Genomic DNA, 14,639 nt, shown 5'->3' with positions numbered 1-14,639 from the left:
GCCTGAATGAAGGATTAGCAAGGCACTTTCCTGTTTCCTACTAGAAGTGACATGCACATTTAGAGAGTGGTAAGGAAAACTGGCTGTGCTTCAAAGCCACGTTGGGAAGTTCTTCTTTGGGAGTTTACAGCTCCAGCAGTAAAACAAACTTGCTTGTTCAAAAGGCTTGCCAATATCAGCTGAACCCAGTCACACAGATAGCAATAATTTCATATTCTTCATATGCTTTCTGCCATTTATAGTGCAATAGCAGCACATGATGAGACTTGAGGTTTATAAAATAGTTACTTTCAGGTAGGGGACACTCCAAACATGAACCTTTGCGGTCCTCTGATGCTTCTTGAAACTCCTCCCTCACATAGTTCCAGGTAGTAAGCCACAAGCAACAATTCAGTTTCTCATTCACAGACCCCCTCCTTGCTGCTCCCCAAGCTCAGCCTTAATTTAAACCATTAAGTATATTTTAAAATAAAATACAAGAAAATCCCTCAAAAACACGTGAAAAAGAATTGCTCATTTGAATGAGCTGCTGGAAAATTCTTTTGGAATTAAGTTCAGCTATACCATTTTTCAGTATCAAACAATGGAAAGAATTGAGCCTGCAAGTGTTATCACTTTTATGCACAAACAAATCTGAATTAAACTACACTAGTGAGAAAAATCACTAGTGTGTTTATATGTAACTTCAGTCCTTAGTATGAGAAGATTTTGCCTCAGTGAAGTTTCCATGTACATTCACAGCAGAGTCCTACAGACAGGTCTTAAAGTTCCAATGAAAAAAATATCAAGTATTCTTTTTTGCTCCTGGAACTTTAAAGAAACACTTCTCCCTTTCACATTGCAGTAAGTAGATTGATAATTAATCTATTAATATTATTCTGTGATACTAAGAAACAAGCACTGCTCTGAAATTTTTGACAGGGTATTTTGAGGAAGGTGATACAAGTGTATTAAATTAATTTATACTGATTCCTCACTCCATATTTCAAATGTAAAAGTAATGCATGACAACTGCTTTCTGATTTCCATAGCCCAGTCCATTTTTAGCAAATATTTACATGGGCTCATTTGGAATAAACCATATGGCAGTTTTGTCTCAGGTTGTAAAAGCAATTCTTTCATGAGTGCTGTTACTTACACTGTTGTTTAAAAAGGACACAAATTGTTTATAAGGAAAAAGTTCTTAGAAATTATATTTGCAAATACTTTCTTTGTGCTATGCAATATTAATTTTTCTATATAATAAGCAGGTATGATAACAAATATATTCTAATTATGAGCTACATTTGTGAGCCTGACAATTCCCACTGAAATCACCAGAATTAGATGACTACAGAAACTTAAAAACTCTGGATTCCAAATCATTAATTTTAACTAGTTAGAAAAGGGGCCAAGGCATAACTGATATCTGGCTGAAGGGATAGCGTGAAGAATTTTTCCAAATCGTATTTTATGTCCTCTTAATTTTATGTATTAAATGCCACTTCAGGAGGTTTGGGAGTTTAGCTGTACCAACTGGTTTTCATTGAATTAGAAGAGAATCCTCTCATGGCAGCAGGAATGGAAATCGAAAGGAGTAGATGAGGAAGTAGCTTGCTTTTAATTCTTTGAGTAAGCTGCTGTCGTGATAAATTATAGGAAAAAAACCCTGGAGCTGTCTTTTTTTTTTTTTTAACACCTAAGAACTTCAGAAAGAAGCCAACTAGGTCACAACACAGTATATCAGTGTTAGGCAATTTATATGTAAGTAGGTTAAGTGATTCCATATATTCAGCAGCTTCTCTACTGACCATGTACAATGATTTCCAGGTGCCTATAGTGGAATAATTATGTAGTTGCAACATTATTCAGATCCAGAATATCCATGAAGGGTACGTGGAAACACCTATTGCACTTCTCATGAATAAGCAAAGAGTTACCTTTTGTAGTGTTTAAGACCAAATACTTGACCTGAAGACTGACATCACACTGGGGCATGGCTGGGGACATGACAGGCCAAGTACAGCAAACTTATTGGAAGTTTTTATTAAATTGCTACATTGGCCTATCAGTTATGTCACAGTAGGTTATGTCATTCAGATTTCATTGTATCACATCATGCCTGTCAAATTATAATGGAGCCTGACTGGCAAAAGACAATCCAGTATAAAATTGGATTGTATCTTGCCTATTTAGGGGTTTTGAAAAGCACAGCAGATTATATGTCCTTTAAAGTATTGCAACTTTCACCACACACTTGTTGTCAACTTGCTGTTCAGATGAAAAATGAATATTCACAAGTGAATGCCACATGTCATATAAATATGCAATAAATTGAGACAAGTCAAAATTATAAACCCCAGGTAACAGATGAGCTGGCTAGATGTGTTTATAAGAGTGACTGAATATCAAATGATGATTGAAATAAGATACTTGATGTTGCCAGCTTTACAACTCAAGCATTAAAGCAATAAGAGGTTCCCTGAGACACACTGCATAGCCACTGAAATCATGGCATCACACAGCTACATCTATATATTCTAACAGTACTGCTTCATGTTTAGGTTATTAACCATTTTTTTTAAAATGTGTCCCTACTTAATAATTTTATTTGTATGCATTAAACAGTAACATTGAGGTCCATGGGATCACTGCCATATGGACTGAAATAGGACCTGAGTCTGCCTTATTTTGGTCTTACTTTCAAGGCAGTTAAGCCATGTGTCCTTTCACACAGCTAAAATAAAAGCTTTCAGCATGACTCAGGTGGAATTTAAAAAAAAAAAAAAAAAAGAGTTTTTTAATTTTTTTTTTAAGTTTGGTGGTTTTGGTGTGGGATTTTTTTAAGGCATGTACTCCACAAGCTATCATTAAGAGTGACTTGTGAGCTCTTCTAATGCGGGTGTGTTTCACATCGTTTTGGAATCATCCAAACCACAAAAGAGTTTCTGCTTCAAAATTTTTTGCCATCGAAATGTCTAGGTTTGCCAAGTGGGCTTTTTGAGCAGTCTGAAGAGAGTTTATAAAAATACAAAAACGGAAATTTCAGTCTCTCTCTCTGACTGGTGTTTTTCAGCTGTGGGCCATTTGGAAGCAGCAGTTGAACCCTCAATGCTTCACGTTGCTGTTGTGGGTGTTCTTTGTTTGGCTGCCTGTTCAAATCTCCCACCCAGGCATGGACACACACTTTGTATGTCACTAGGTAAACCCCAGGGTTCTCACTTCAATAAAATTCACCAGTGGTTTCTAATAAAAAGGGTGAACTTATTCCAAACAGCAGCCATATCATGGTGGAAAGTGTTGCTGTCTCTTAAGATCAGCAAGTAAATAATGTCTTTAAAATTAAATACTTCTTAAAAAACACTAGAAGACAAAGCAAATAAGCAAAAACCTATGATGCAACATTTTAAAAGAATCAGATTAGCTCTTGTCCATTTCTTATAAAGGTACAAAATATACAAAACAAAACAGGAATGAAATCCAGTCACATCCTAAATTTGTGCAAGCAATGCAGTCATCTCAATTATTTTTATAAAGGATTACTTTTCTGTATTCTGCTTAATTTGTAGCTGTTATACCATTATATAAGACAAACACATGCTTCCAAAATTATCTAATTGACACAGAGAACTAAGTTTTTGAGAAATGGCTTTTTCGTGACATTGCCACATCTCCATTGGAAAACAGGAAAATACACAATAGATTTACCCATGAGTGGAAAATAAATGCTCGAGGGAAAAAATTAAATGGTGAGTGTCATTCAGTTTGGCACTCAAAATAATTTTCACCTTTTCCAGTAGGCTGTCCTTGTCACACCATAATGAAGAAAGTGAACTATATCCCTTTTTCTGTCTTTAAATATCTTGCTGCTAGGAATATTTTCCCACTGTTTCTAGCACTGAATATTATTTTATACTATAGACAGAGCAAATGAAGAAACCTACTTTAAGAATAAAATATTGCTCAATAGGAGTAAATGTGACTTATTCCGATAAAGAAAAAATTAATTTTTAAGTATTCAAAGTGAATTACAGGTAATTTTATTTCCAAATTCAGTCTCTTACTACTTACAAATACCTGATGAAGCACTGATTTATAGCACTTGTTCTTCCCTCTTAAACTCAGATATCTACTTCATTTACATGCAATATTTTTAATGCATTTATTTAATATAATGCCTACCTCTGTACTACAAATTGCTTTTGCTTGTCATGAATTCTAATGCTGATTTTTTATTATTCTTTGAAATATCCAGCCACTCTTGTCTTTCTTTTCTCTCAGGCTTTGATATATTGGAATCATTTCCCCAGGCAGCAATCAGTGTTGATAAAAGAGTTTGAAACTCAATTCACAAACACACAGTATATTTGTGGGTAAGAGAACTAGTCTTATTTCCACTGTGTATCAAAACAAACACGGGAATACTTCTTCCAATAGTACTGATTTCACACAGCAAGGAAGACAGTCTGGATTCCAAAAGTGGTGCTGATTAGCAGCATTTAGGGGCTTATTTTACCTCTGGAGATAAAGTTCATTATATGCAGTTAATAGCAAGACATCACCCTCAATCACAGAAGTGATTGATGGTGTGCACATTGATGGTGTTCCTTCTGCCTTTTCCTCACTCTCTTCTCCCTCCTCCCTTTGTCCAGCACTTTCTGCATTTCTAAACAGGTGCCACCAGCATCAGTGATGGGCTCAGCTGAGCCCTGTGCTGGAGCACACGCAGAATTATCTGGAACTCTCTCTGTTCCAGCCCTGGATGCTCCTCATGGAGGAACCAACACCTGGACAGGGACAGCCAGGACCTGACAGACCCTCAACATCATCTTGTATCAGGTATTTGCCTCTCAGTTACTTCTGCCACCACTGTGACATCAACCCAGACATCCCACAGAATCACCCTTTCCTTTCACAAATGACAGGAAACCCAAATCACCCCACCAAAAACACAAACCAAAGTTGCATTTCCCTTTCTTTCAGCAATTAGTTAATTGTGGAAAGAGCTGTTGTACCCTGGTGCATCTGTGTTCTTTATTTCAGCAACATTTCACATGCATTGTAAACCAATTTGTCTTACCCACAGCCTTCCAAAATAACAGATGAAAACAGTAATACATTAAATTACAGAATTTTGCTAGTTTTTTTTCAAGAAAATTCTGAGATGCACATGATAGAAGGCAGATTCCTAGTCAGATTAAAAAGTGGATAAAATAAGCAGATAGGACAAAATCTTCAAGAGTCCAGTTTTCCCTTACCAATGGTAAGCTTGACAAAGTCTTCCCAATCACTTCATCAGGAAGATATAAGCATAAGTCAACATGTCAAGGGATGAACATCTGTTCTGTGTTTTGCTTTCTTTTTAAAGTAAAGTTACAGTATATGCAAACTACATCAAACTAGTAAACTTTGAGAAAGTTACCAGCACAATCATAGGCTGAACCTCAATGCTCCTGAGTATAAGATTCATTCTGTGTATGTGTCTCCCAGCACAGACATTTCACATCCTGGCCAGCTTGGGAGATGAGGTCAACATTCCTAAGAGTCAGGTAAATGCCAGTGGAACCTTTCACAGACACGTCAGAGTGGAACACACACCAATAGCAATCACACTTATAAACCTCACTCAATTACAGGCTTTTCAGCTCAGGATGAAAAACATGCCTGCCCTAAAGAAATGCATTTAGGCTTTCTCATTTCTGAGTGGTGAAAGAATTATGTCAGCCATCCATTATTGATCTCCTCGGGAAAGAAAGCGTAAAACAAAGCAGGTCTGAAGACACTCATACAACAGAGTTTTGCTGACTTGCCACCTTCATTTTAATTATATCTTTACTTCAGAAAAAGTTCATCTTTTAGGAGCACAGAAGCGTGCATCCAAGACATGTCTTTAACTCAATAGCAATTAGTATTAGTTTTTAATATAAGTAGCATTTCCAAACCACTGGCCATTGGAAGGTAAATGCCTTACATGAAATACTGCACAGTTAATATGAAAACTTTTCCCCCCAAAACCACTGAATAAAAATGTATAGCATATTTGTTACAAATAGGAAGCTAGTACATTCAATACCAATAAGGCCTTTTTTTTTTTTTTTACAGACCTTCATCAGCCTTAAAGGATTGCCTAAATCAAATCTGAAAAATCTTAAGTATTTAAAAACAACAACAAAAAATAATTTCTGAACTTTTTAGGAACGGTGTGCAATTACATTCTTCACACTAAAACTTCTTTCCATGAATCATTATAATTCTTAAACTATGTAATGAAAGCATCAAGACATCTCTGAAAAAAATTGTAAGACCACTTCAACTTTCTGTACAGGACTAGTGACTGATGTGAGATAGCACAGGCTTACACCCATTCTGCAGCCTCCTGGGACACAAAAACTGAATGTCACAAGATGACTATGCACAGTAAGGGACATGAAAGTATTTCTAACAAATCATTAGTACAACTTGCTTGCTTTTGTGTAGAGAAAACTGTATAAATGTTATTACATCACACTTACCTGGAATCCTCTCCTCCCTGTCCTTCCAGCTTTTACTTAATTTTTGCTTCTGTTAAATAAAACTTATTTCTCACCCCAGAAGACACCTCTTACCAGAAAATAAATTACTGCCTTTTTACTAATTATCAACACCTCCTAAATCTCTGGAGAAATTTTGCACAGCAATTAGCAGCCTTCTGGGTGAATGTGCTACACGAGAAGATTACCAGGATGCTGCCTCCCAAGCTGCTTCAAATAGCTCCGGTTTAATCTGCTGAGTCACCCCTTCGATGGGGTTCACCTGCAAACCATAAACACAAATGCACATCACCTGGAGCCTGCTGGGGGGTTGGCTGTGGTGTGTTCATCAGGCATTTACTTAAGAAGCTGCAGGGGGGGTTTTGAGGGCAGAGTTGTCATCAGGGTTGTCTCCCTTTATTAAACTGTGGGATTCATAACACTAAGATTTTTTTTTTGGAGGAGGAGGAGGTGAACTTTATTGTCCCATATGGGATAGATGGGTTACACCTAGCAGTGATTACTGCCAATAATATCATTTTCTCTTTTTCAAGGGAAGTGACTACCAGTATGCTTGTAAAATTTAGTAAGTAAGAGTAAGGTCAACACAGCACATTCTTCTGACAGAGATTTTTGGAATATGTCAGCAAAACAGAACAGAAAATTAAATTACTATTTATGAACAAGTAGCAAAATGTGTACACTGGCAACCTTTTAACTGAATTCTGTCCTTCCCAATACATACTCTATTTTTTTTATGGCAAATTTTCCTCAAAATTTTATACTGTGTTTGTCTTAGATAATTTTTTTTCTTGTATCTGAGCTTTGAAAGAAAAATAAAGAGAAAAAACTTTCTACCAAGGAACGGATAGTCTAGACATATTAGCTGTTAAATAAGTCATATTTTGAATAGAATATTTTTCAGGAACATGAAAGGAATAATATTTAGCAAGACAGTCATATTGCAGAAAGTCTATCTATGAGAAAATTTTCTTATATGTTCTTAAAAATGTAGCTAATGTATTAACTGAAAGCTATCTGGTGCCTATCAAGAAAGTCAGGCACAAGTACTTCTGTCTGAGGAAAGGGAGATTTTTACCTTAAAAGTTGGAATGGAGGAGGAAATCTCATTGCTGAAAACCTTCCTACCTCTGATCAGAGCGGATACCACCTGGACATAAAAGATGACAATTTTAAAGAATCAGGATCTGGCATGGGAGGATCACCAGAATTTCCCATTATTGAGTAAAGGAGAACTTTATGTGAGTCACTGCAGGGATGAGGTGACAGGAGCCTTTCCTGTCGTTCAGACTGAGCTTGGGCTCTCTCATGACCATGGGCTCTCCCAGGGAGTGTCCCTGGTTCCTGGAGCAGCTGCCATGCCTCACTTTTGCCACTTGCAGGTGTCTCTTGGATCCCTTAAGCCCCCTAAGGTGGAGCAGTGCTGAACTGAGCTCTTATTCTGGGCACCAAAGTGCAGAATTTGCAGAGAAATGCCTTGTCTCATGTCAGAAGTGCAAATATTACTGAGATAAAAATTTTTACAATGGAGGCAGGTTATCCCTACACACAAAAAAATGCATTTGGGAACAATAAGACAGTGCATGTGACCAACAGATTCTTTCATTTGATCAGCCCATGATGTTGGCTCAAGCCTATTAAGCTGGGAAGGCTCCCTTTAACCACCTTCCTCCAATCCACTTATAAAATTCTCCTTTGCTGTCACATGAATGAGAATTGTGACAATACTAAGACTAACCTGTATTTGCATTTTTCCTATCACCTACCTGCAAATGCAAAGAGTGGTTGCATGCATGACCATATGCAGATGGAACCACCCCATTTGCATGTGTACATTTGACATTGTACTCATGCAAATCAGGATCAAAACAGACATACCCTTTTGAAAGCATAGAGGGAAAAATCCAATAAATGAGAAAAACTGAGGGAATTTGGGAATCAACTCATATTTGTAAGTCAATTAAATATTTCGAGTTATACTGGCAAATAAAAGGGAATATGGTCACAATAAATCTGAAGAATCACAATGCAAATCCTATTTCTAACTTCATATCTCTAAATCTACTAAAGTTACCATAATTAGTAATCTAAATTAATGGTAGTTGGTAATTTATTAGTTATTAATAAGCTCCAAGTAGTATTACAGTACTATAAAAGCCCTCTTCTCCTGTGAATTAAGGTATTCTGTAGGCCAGTGAAATGCTCAGGGTATTTAAACCATCTCACCATTACTGATAGTCTGGGGCCTTGAACTTAAGGGTGAAATCCAGAGTCCATTTGACTCAATGAGCTTAAGGGCTCATGTAGACTGTGTTACCTTTTCTTTTCCCTAAAAATCTCTGCTCCAGAAGATATAAAATGTAATGCTTTTTTGGGCATTTGAAATAATCTTGAAAATAAAATTATTAAGTAAACCTTTGAAAAAACAAAACTTATTTACTAAATCTTGACTGAATGGAACATCAACAAGCTCAATATGAAATATAGCAAAATGATGCATTTACTCACAACCTTGTAATCACATGCTGAAAATGATCTAACTAGTAAAATCATCTGCTTCCTACCATCTGGCCTGCATGAAAAGAAATAAAAGAGCATATTAAAGACTGTGATTTACAATTTCAGTCATAACCAAGAGTTTACACATGATAAAGTTTAGTATCCTTATATTAAGCCTTTGTATAGTTTTGATTTAAGAATAGACAGAAGCTGGTCCAGTCAAGTACCTGTAATTTGCCCTAGAAATTAAGAAAACAAACAAATGTGTATCATGGATAGAACACACAGAGAAAACAGAAATGTGTTTCCACTTAAGCTGCCTCTGACACTGGAGCAGCAGAGAGCCACTCTTGCATTGTGGGAATTTGCTGTAAGAGATTCTCTGACATGAGCAGGTCTTTGTGGAATAAGAATATTAAAATGTCTAAAAAAATATTTTACTAATGTAGAGGTGTCAAAAATTCCCCAAGCCTCAATAATTCCTCCCTGGAAATCTGAGTTCTGATTAAGTGTCAACAAGTCTAAAGGATGAAAGCAATTACTGCCTTCCTTTGCCTTCCACTAAATATCAAAACCAAAGCTGCACAGGAATGTTTGTTGCATTGGGTGTCTTTATGGTGTGACATATCTCAAAAGGCTTGCTGGACATGAAATAGATAAGTTTGAAAGCACAAGGGAAAATCAACGTTATTATTGTTGAAACCAACAAACAAACAAACACTCGCTGTAAGCCCTTCTTGTTCTAACCTGCCATGTTTATTTCTCTGTTGACAATTTTGCAGCAGGCCATGAGGAAACACTAAAAGGATCCCCTTAAATTTCCATTCTGGGACCCACTCAGCCATCTCAGCCACAAGAATTACTAAAGCAATCCTCTGGATTAGCAAGAAACATGCTGCCTATGACAGAAGTAGATTGGTTCTCTGTTTGTAAAATCCCCAGCACAGGAAGGATCAGTTCTAGACCACCCACCCTAAGTGCTACTGAGGTAAAGTGAGAGAAAATCTGGTCAAATCACACCTTGTATCACCTGTATGGACACAACTGATTTCTTGTATCCAGTAGAACAAGGAGACAGCTTTATAGCTCTTCTTCTTCTCCTCATTTTTTAATCAGAATTTTGGTTTCTCACCACCAATCTTTTTATTTCAACTACTTTAGCTCCTTGCTCTGAAGAGAAATCTGTAAGTTCCATTTCAGACAAAATCTGTTCCCAACTGTTATCCTCCAGCACTATTCTCACATTCTGTTCTCACACACACAAAAATCTTCTCTGACCCCTCTCTCTCTCTCTTTTCCCTTCTCAAAAAAATAAATAAATAACCAGCCTGCAGCTTCCCTAGTGTCCCTTCCATGGTCACCGGTAACCAGGGAAACCAGATGCTATGGTAACTCAGGGATGACAAATCGTTCCTTAAACTCCAAACTATGTGTAAAGTCCTCATCCCTTTCTTCTCTAGGCAATGAAGTGGCACCAGAAATAGCAGCAGCAAATCCCCATCTTTACTCATACAATCTTTTGAACGATGTAAATCTGTATTTTCTCTACATGGCCCTTCCAGTTTTCTAAGTGCCCTGCTATTTTTAGAGCCATTTTATGCTCAGTTCAGGTTGTTCTAAATTAGACCTGAGTGCTCTCATTAAAGATCTAATTGCATTTTTAATTTTTTTTTTTAATGTTTGAAGTTATTCCAGTCCAAAGCATATGGATGTTTGTTCAAGTAGAGAGAAAAAAACCTCACCTGATTATTTGTGAGCCTCAAAACTGTCAAAGTCCAATATCTCAGTTGAGATTTGCGTCTCAAGGGTGAATTTATGTGGAGTCTCTGATGTTTAATAAAAGATGAATTTTGTTGTTTTCCCTGAGTAAGGATACAACTACAGTTCTCTCTCTCTCTCACTCTCCAATATGTAACACTCCTGTTCATGAAATGTGGGGTCTGAGTCTTTCACCCTGTGACAAACCTGTTTAAAATTGGTCAAGCAAGTTCAAATATTATTAAGGAGGTACATGCCAAGGGCTAGGTCACAAGGATGCCACTTTTTAGGAAACTGGCTTAAAAAAAAAATCACTAAAACCAGAAGTGTCTTTACGTAACTTGAGCTTCTGCATTTCCAACAACCGGGACATCACCTTCAGTCAGTGATTCTCTTCTCAAATTTTTAGAACAGGCATACATGTCTTTCTTTTTTTCCCTACTTGGCATGCTATATATAACATTCTAAACTGAGTATTTATTTTCCTTTGTAGATCACCATATGTATTCAACAGACTTGAGAAACCACTCAGAAATAAATAGACTACACACAAAAGCAAGCAGTAGGTTCAAGAACAGGAAAAGTTTTAGTTCCAGATTTTCAACAGTTTTTAGAAAAACAGATGTAGCAGATCAAGCTGATAAGGCAATGTGTGTTTGTGTATCCTCTCAATAAACCTCATATATATAACATAATAATAATCACAATTGTTAAATAATGACAGCAAACATTTTAGGCTGCAGAATCGGTAAAATGTCTGACATAAAAGAATGGATATTGGCAACTTCATCTGATTCACAAGCCCCCCCCAAAAAAGGCTGAAGCCACGACTCCTGATAACTTAAAAAAGTCATTATGAAAGGATCAGCCTTCTTACTGGTGGCTTCCCCAGGCAAGGCAGCCCAACACTTTGAGAAGAAACATGACCTTAGTATTTATGCCCTCTTCCTCCCTCCTCTTCTGTTGGACTTTCTTTGAACTGATTCAGATCAGTGAAAGTGGCTCCCTAGACACAGGTCACATAAAAAATGAGTCACATTGAAGAAACAGTCACATACTCACAACGTAGCTCAGGAACCACTAGCTGTGACAACAGTAAACAATGCATAGGCTGAGGGACACAAATTCACAGTGAGTGAGGATTTGTCCCTTTGAAAAACTCAAAGCATGGGATCAAAGCACTATTTCAGTTCTCAAAATAGTGTCCAGTGTTATTTTTCCAGTTTCACGACTGAATTTAAAAGTAAACAGATAAACAAAAATCTTTCTGTGCCATATATTTGTAAAGACACCACTTTGCACTGTTCTGACAGCCACTCACATGAAATAGATTCTTTCCTGGCATACACAAGAAAAAGGAAACTTTATAACTTTTAACGTCAACAGGCAATTCAGAAATACAGGATATTTTACTTTATGTAGTTTATAAATTTTTAGCAGTTTGCAGTATTTTAGATCAAAACTTCAATGAGCTAAGGAAGGAACGATGATGCTACCTTTGCATTATTTTTATGATCAAGGTTTAGTGTGTTGTAAGGTGCATTGCTGAATTTATTTCATAATCAAAGGTTGCATCAGTTAGTAAAGCTGATTAACCTGTCCTCGCCCTCAAAAAAAAAAAACTTCTGCAAATGAGATTCCTTTTCAGAAAAAGAAAAAAAAAAAAAAAAGAAAAACAAACAAAGAAAAAGAACCAAACTCTGCTCTTTAACAGTTACGCATAAGAGGAAGCACATTACAAAATATATACTGTGTGCTGTTACAGGACTAAAGTATCCTGCAGCATACACAGCATTTCAGTTGGGCAAGAAAAGTCTCTTATTTCTAGTAACTTCATCTAAATCTTTATCTGCCTTAATGGGAATGGGTCTTTGAAATAGCTGCTACCTGTGGTGAATTGGCACGTGATGAATACAAATGGGGAAACCACATGGTCTCATTCAGCATCATGCAGACAGCTGAACAAGTTCTCCTGCCTGCTTAGAACAGGACCAGAGCACTGATCCATTGCATATAATTTAACTCCCCACAGAATATAATTTCTTTCCAATTGTTTCCTGTAAACATTAAGAAAAATAGGTTCAGTATCTATCTCTGTGGCCTACTCTCCATTTAATATGACTGTGCTTGAAAACAGTAAGAAGTAATCTTCTGTTTCATTATATGTTACTTTTAAAAGGAATACTGTCTGCTTTTTACACGTGTCTACCTCCAGACTGGTTGAAGAAATGAATGATATATCTAAAAATAACCTGTGCAGAACTTAACAATCGTGTAAATGCTCGATTTTATGCAATTGGCTAAGTGGGAAATATGCCAAAATCTGGTATTCACAAACTCACTTGGGATTGAGGAAAACAATACTTCAACAACACCCACAGGAAGCAGCTCATGGACAGTCTCTTTTTCCAGAACACTTACTTATTCACAAATTCATTTCTAATTTCAGGGTAAGATTTAAGAATTATTCTTTTGCCCGTACTGTCACACAAACCTAATGTCTTACAAACCTCATTGCAGCAAAAGCAAGGCTTGCTAGAGGAGATCTGACCTCCCATTTGCTCACTTGATAGACAGTTCTGTGACACCTGAATGAAAGGCAGAGTCTCCTTTTCTTTAGTTCTCAGAACAGTTCTAAATGCACATGAAAGGACCCAGCCACAGCCCTTGGCAGTGTGAGTACACTGGGACTGTTGGCCCCACTGGCAACGTTTAACAGCGATCAGAGGGTGAGGTGCCAATGTCAGTGCTCTCCTCCGAGTCTAATAGAGAGAAATTCAGAACCTGCTGTGCAAAAGGGCATCTCAAGAAAGGTATGATTAATATTTTTTTTTAATGAACTATTCAGCATAAAAAGGATTGCAGAAAATGAATCTGGGAAAAGAGTCTGTTCGTGAGCTGCGACATGTACAGCTTTGGAAATAAAAAGAAAGCCCCACAGCCTCCAAGATCACTCTGCTCAGCCAGTCAAGATGACTTATTGCACCTGCATATAGCAGAGGAGAAAACAGAAAGTAAAATTACTTCATTGATTTTGTTCTAGTGTATGTAAATAACCTTTTTGTCAGATCTGCCCTTTCCAAGAGAAAAAAGTTTTGTTCAATTTGCCAGTCGACTTTTTTTTTTAAAATCTGATTTTCATATTTTGCTACTTCTCCACTGAGGACTTAGCAAACAGTAGCATGATTAACTGAAATTATATTTACTTTGTAATCTATTTTATGGATTATTTCAAAGAGCTTTTAAACTTTCCTAATATTTTTTTTGTTTCGCTCCAATATGGTGATTTAGGAAAATGAATTATCTTGAGAGAATTCAAGCATTTCAAGTATTTCTATTTTACACTTCTACTTGCCAGAACTGTTAATAGAGACATAATTTTTCTGACTATATTTTAAGTAAACAAAGCTCTAAACTCCTATATGTGTTGCATGTATCTCAATTACAAAACAAATATTGTTTGGGTAGTAAAAGAATCTATACACCACGAATTTGAGGAGAGGAAGCACAACCTATAAACCTATGGATCAGTCTCAAGCCAGTGCATTTTTAAGCCTAAATCAGTCAGTGTTAGTGAATGGCTGGGAATATACATGTGGACAGTCACTTGAGGGCAGAAGCAATAACCAGCCTGTCAGTCATCTTAACAAGCTTCAACAAATATTGATTTTGTGTGTAGATGCATACAGTATAATATGCACCCATTTAGAAATGTTAATAAAAATGTGATCTATTGCACTCTTCTCACTAAATGCAAAATGCCAAAAATAATCTAAATAATTCTAAGAAAATTGTTTGCTTGGCAAATCCATCTGCAAGAGATGTGGAAATAAATCAAGGGTTCCTTGATGTGACATGGCATATTTGAACTAA

Source organism: Pseudopipra pipra, chromosome 14 (genome assembly GCF_036250125.1).
Source record: "Pseudopipra pipra isolate bDixPip1 chromosome 14, bDixPip1.hap1, whole genome shotgun sequence".
NCBI lineage: Eukaryota > Metazoa > Chordata > Aves > Passeriformes > Pipridae > Pseudopipra > Pseudopipra pipra.
This window is presented reverse-complemented; position numbering follows the sequence as displayed.